The sequence below is a fragment of the Elephantulus edwardii genome, unplaced genomic scaffold, assembly GCF_000299155.1.
Source record: "Elephantulus edwardii isolate Elephantulus edwardi_28Jun2011 unplaced genomic scaffold, EleEdw1.0 scaffold00046, whole genome shotgun sequence".
NCBI classification, from domain to species: Eukaryota; Metazoa; Chordata; class Mammalia; order Macroscelidea; family Macroscelididae; genus Elephantulus; species Elephantulus edwardii.
Genome location: NW_006399796.1, coordinates 3,818,504 through 3,824,632, shown reverse-complemented (window position 1 = coordinate 3,824,632; position 6,129 = coordinate 3,818,504).

The window sequence follows — 6,129 nt, the reverse complement described above, 5'->3', positions numbered from 1 at the left end:
TTTTTTCTTTTGACCAGTGTCTCTTAAGTTTAGTTGTACTGTCTCCAAGGGAAGTTGACATGTCCTGTAGAACTCCTGTGTAGATTAGTTTTCCTTTCTGCCGGTTTTTCTGTGTACCTGAAAGACGCCTCTTTTGCTGTTATTCGAGGTGACCTTGCCCAGTACCGCTTCCTGCCCTCCCTCTCTTGCCGGGTTTTCCTGGGTTTTACCTGAAAGACGCCTCTTTTGCTGTTGCCTTCCATAGTGGTTGCATTATTTTACACTCCCACCAACAGTGAATAAGGGTTCCAGTTTCTCCACAACCTCACCAGCATTTTTGTTTTCCATGCTTTTAAATTTTGCTATTCTTACTGGGGTGAGATGATAGCTCATAGTTGTTTTGATTTGCATCTCTCTTAGAGCTAAGAATTTTGAACATTTCTTCATATGTTTGTTTGCCATCTGAATGTCTCCTTTGGTGAAGCATCTGTTCATATCCTGTGCCCAATTTGCAATTGGATTGTTTACCTTTATCTTGTTGTGGTGACCGAGTATTTTATAAATTCTAAATATAAGTCCTTTAACTGACATGTCATTACCAAATAATTTTTCAGTCTGTGGCTTCCCTTCTGACCCTGTTGGAGAATTTTTTGATGTGCATAGGGATTTGATTCTTAGAAGATCCCATTCATCTATTTTATCCTCTTCTTGTTGTAGGTTTTTAGGGATGTTTGGAAGACTACTTATGTTGTGGATGAGGACTTCTAAAGTCTTCTATGACTTCCAAGCGTTTCTCTACTGAAGTTTATAGTCCTTGGTTTTAGTCATAAGTCCTTGATCAACTTTGAATTGGGTTTTGTGTATGGAGTAAGATGTGGATCTTGTTTGAGTTTTCTGTATAGTTTTCCAATTCTCCTTCAATTTGATGGACAGTTTTGCTTCGTACACTGTTCTTGGTTGACAGATGTGCTTTTGAGTCTTCTACACAGGCCTTTCCACTGCCACCTTTCTCTCATGGTTTCTGCTGAAATTTGTCACTTAATCTTATTTTCTCTCCTTCAAAGGTTAATCTTCATTTTTCCCTAGTTGCTTTTAAAATTTTCTCCTTATTTTTTGTTCTTGCAAATTTGACTATGATATGGTTTGGTGTTGTTTGTCTTTTGTAATCTATGCTATACGGCGTTTACTTAGGTTCTTTAATATATATTCTCTCATTCTTCATTATGCCTGGAAAGATTTCTTCTAGTCTTTACTTGCTCCTTCCTGTGCTGGGATTCAATTATGCTCACGTTATTCCTCTTCATGTGTCCCATATTATTCTTAGGCTTTCTTCTTTTTCTTCTTTTTCTTCTTTTTTGTTTCTGCTTTTGGTTCTAACAGATCAGTGGTGATAATTCTGTCTTCTGTTTTACTGGTTCGGTGGTCCATCTCTTCATATCTGTTCCTATATCCCTCCAACATATTGACAGCATCTGAAACATAGGTCTTCATATTCTGGATTTCATGTTCTGGATCATTGTTTCTAGTTTTTTTCAGAGACTCTAAAGCCTCATTTCTTTTATCTGAATTGTCTTGGATTATTTTTTTGGTTTTGGTTTGGTTTTTTTTTAAGTTCCTCTAGGTTTCTTTGCTGGTCGACTCCTGTAATTCTTCAAGGCTGTCTTTCACTCACTAAAAATACTCAATCATTGTTCTTTTGAAGACTGTGTCAGAAAGTTTCATCAGACTTTCTGGCTGCAGGAAGTCCATTGATATTATGTCACTTTTTCAGAAAGAAGTCTTGTTTTGTGTTTGTGGAGAGTGTGAAATAGTCTACTTCTTCCATTTCATTGCTGTGGTAGTTTTTCATGCTTTAGGTCTCAGCAGGCTCATGGTCTGATAATCGGAAATCACTGCCTGAGTTTCTCTCTGATCTTTTGACTTAAGGGAAATATTATTTCAGTTGGGGATAGATATGGCCTGTGAATTAGCAACCTCTCTGTCAGGGAACTGCTGCTCCTAAGTGGGTACAAAGCACCAAGGGCTAATGGCAGCTCAAGCTCTTGAGGAGGTGAGGAAATGGCTTCACCTGGTATTTATATCCCTGGCACAGTTCAGTGAGATGGCAGGAGATTGTCCTTCAGGTAGTAGGGCCAGGTCCTTCAGGCAGCTGGATCAGGGAGTCCAGGTAACTGGTAGGGGAATCCAGGTGGCAGGGCTGGGTCCTTCAGGTAGTGGGTTCAGCAGCCCAGGAAGTGGGGCCAGGGCCGGCAGGTGGAGAGTGTTGGGGAAGGGAGCCCTCAAGGCAGTGGGACCATGGTTTAATGCTCTTTGGAGGACAGCAGTCCAGGCTTCACTAAGAAATTTTTAAGACAGTCACTAAGCTAATTGACTGGGGGGAAAAAATCCACGTTCAGCTTTGGCAATGCATGTTTATTATTTAAATATCCAGTGCTAGAGGATCCAACAATTTCCCTAGATACATAAAAGAGTGGTATTATTCTATTATTTTTATTTGATTCCATTACAAAACTTACTAATTAATTCTAGGAGGACTGTCTTGGGTTGAAGATTATAGAACACGTAATGAAATAATAAATGTTACACACATGCACACATGTGTGTGTGCGCACACACACACTGGTGGCCTAGTGGCAAGAAGCTGAACTCAATCCTGAAAAATATCATTTGAGTTCATCAGCTACTTTGTGGGAGAAGGATGGGCAATCTCTTCTTGTGCAATTAGCTGTTTCTGAAAACCTGTGGAAGGGCAAACTTGGGTCGGTTCCGATCCTATGGTACACACAAAAACAACACTATGTATGTATGTATTTTAGCTTATGTGAAACCTATACTTGAACTAAAAGCAATCCTCAGAATAGAGCAGGGAAACACAGCATTGTTCAAAATCAGGAAAGGAGTGTGTCAGGCATTCATCCTGTCTCCATACCTTTTCAATCTATAGGTAGAACAGATCATTCAGGAAGAAGGGCTTTATGAGGAAAAATGTGGCATCAGGAGTTGAGGAACACTCATCAACCACTTATGTGATAATTTGATTACTGAAACAGAAGAAGACCTGAAGCACTTGCTGTAGAAGGTCAAGGATTGTAGTCTTCAATATGGATTAATGTTCAACATCAAGAAGACAAAGATACTTACTACTGGGCCAACTTGAATCATCATGTTAGATGGAGAAGAGATTGAGGTTTTTAACAATTACTCTTGCTTGGCTTCACAATTTAGGCTCTTAGCATCCAGGAAATAAAAAAATAATTATTGCATTTGGAAAATCTACTATTAGGGACCTCTTCAGAGTACTGAAAAGCAAAAATGTCAGTCTAGAGACTAAGTGTGCCTAATCCAGGCCATGATCTTTACAATTACTTGCTATGCATGAGAGAGCTGGACAATGACTAAGAATGACAGAAGAAGAATCAATGCCTTCAAATTGTGGTGCTCAAGAAGTCTTCAACGTTCCACGGATGGTCAAGAATGCAAATCAGTGTGTCTTACAGTAGGTGTAACCAAGTTTCTCCTTGGAGGCTAGGATTTTGACTCTCTATATCGCATACTTTGGGCACATGGCCAGGAGAAACCAGTCTTTGGAGAAGGGCACCACGCTCAGAAGTGTGGAGGGATAGTGCAGGAAAGGAAGGCCCTGGATGATATGGATGATAAGAGTTAGTGTGTTGGAATGGGTGAGACTACCTAAGGATAGGGTAGGGTTCAGAGCTTTGTAAACAGGGTAGCTATGGGTTGCAGGCAACTCGATGGCACATAACAACAACTGCAACAGCAGATGTTTGCTACAGTGTTATCCATGGGGGTTAATAGAATTTCCCAGTGCTGTGCTGTTCATAGAGTTTGTTTTCTTTTATTTGCATAGCGTTCGTTTATCACCTACACAATAATGCTCTCTGAAGTGCACTTAGATAATATCACACAGTCAAGGTTGCTGATAAATTACCCTTTTGTTAGAGTTTGCTATGTTTTTCAACTATACAATTATATAGTGTTAAATATTTCTCCATTAATGACTATCACCTGACCACAAGAAAGTACTTATACTTCAATTACTAAAGATAGAAGGCTCCCTGAATACTATGTATATCTTAATACTGTTAGTAGACAAGCTTTCCCATGCCCTCAGCAAGCAAAAACTGATTTAATACAACTTTCATTATCAAAATGAGCAGCTTATCTTGCTGGAGAAACTTGTGTTCAGCAACAGAAGCTAAATTTGACACTAAGGTACAGAATGTCATTTGTTCTTTGGTTTAACAACAGTTAAATACAAAAAAACCTTCATGTTTTTAACTTATCTTTCTTCTTTTTATCTCTTTCTACACTCTCAGAAGAAAAATCATTATTGTCATTTGAAATTAAGTATCTAAGAAGAATCCCTTGACAAATTGTACTTTACCTGAATAAGGAGAGATAATAGACTAAATTCCTTTTGCAGAGAAAATTTTCCAAAATAAACCCAAGAAATGCACATCTGATGAGATGCTGTTAAGAAAAGGTCATAGCCCTGTGCAATAAAGAATTATACTTACTGATATCAGACAGTAGGAACAAGATTTAGAGATTTATCAACTTCTGTATTAGAAATTGTGGATGTGTTGAATGAATACTAAGTGTAATGTTAAAATTTTGTTTAGATGAAAATTTCTAATATTTCTTCTAAATAAATATTTTCCTGTGAGCCTAGGTTAAGATCAGCATGATACCCACCATCACAAAAAATAAAGTGAATGCTATGACTCAGTGTCCTAGAGCATGTGATTATGTTGCTTTTGTTGTTAGGTGCTATCAAGTCAAGTATGAGCCACAGTGATTCTATGAAAACAGATCTGAACCTTGTTTCATCTTGTGCCATATTCACACTTCCTGACACACTAAGTTCTCTGGGTCAGTCATGATGTCAGTCCACTTAATTGAGATTCATCATCTCTTTCCTCTACCTTTATGAGCATCATATCCCTTTCCAAGGAATAGAACTTCCCAGAAACATGCTCAAAGTGTGTGAGATGAACTCTTTTCATTCTTGACACTGGCTTTGCCCTCTCCAAATCATTTTCGTTTGTTCTCTTTGCAATCTGTGAGATGTTGAGAACTCTTCTATCAATTCTTCTTCTGTCACCTTATTCATTGTTCAACCCTAAGATGCATAGTAAGTGATCACAAAGACAATGGCCTAAAATCAGATGCACTTAAATCCTCAAATTGATATACTCTTCAATAATTTGGAGAGGTCTCTAAATGCAGACTTTCCCAGTGCAATATTTCCTGGTTGCTGTTACCAAGCGAGTTGATTGTGGATTCAATTAAGACGAATTTGTTGACATTTCCAATCTTTTCTTCATCCATCATGATGTTGCCTATCAGGACAGAATCTTTGTCTTCTTGACATTGAGATGCAATCCTTAGTCAGTCTAAAATATGATAATGGGAGAGAGAGTATAAAAAATTTATTCAGTAAACACTTTTCAGGGAGCTCTGGTGACCAAGTGGCAAGAAGGTATGCTGCAATGAGAAAGGCAACCAGTTCGAATCCACCAAATGCACTGAAGAAGGGTGAGCAATCTCTTCCTGTGCAATTAACTGCCTCTGAAAACCCTCCAGAGAGAGCCAGCTATTGGTAGGTTCTGACTCAATGATACACAATAATAACAAAAAACACATTCCAGAACCTACTGTAGGCTGTGGTGTTGGAGAAAAGTATTGAATATTCCGTGGACTGCCAAGAGAACAAGTAGGTTTATAGTGAATAAATTAAACTAGTGCTTTTTGGAACACCAGAGGTGATATTCTACTGCTTGGAATATACCCCAAAAAAGTGAGAACCAAAGCACAAATGAAAACGTGTGCACTACTGTTCATAGCAGTGTTATTTATTCACTAAAGTAAGAACATCAAAACAGCCCAGCTTTCCTACTACAAGGGTACATTCACACTATGGAATACTATGCAGCACACAGGAACAATGATTTTGTAAATTACTACCTAACTTGGGAGGGAATGGAGAGCATTATGTTGAGTGAACTAAATCAGTATCACAAGGAAAAATACTGTATAAAACCATTAATGTAACCTGCAACCAGAAGATAAAGTAGATGAATGGGATTTTCTAAGACTCAAATCCCTATGCACATCCAAAAACTTCTC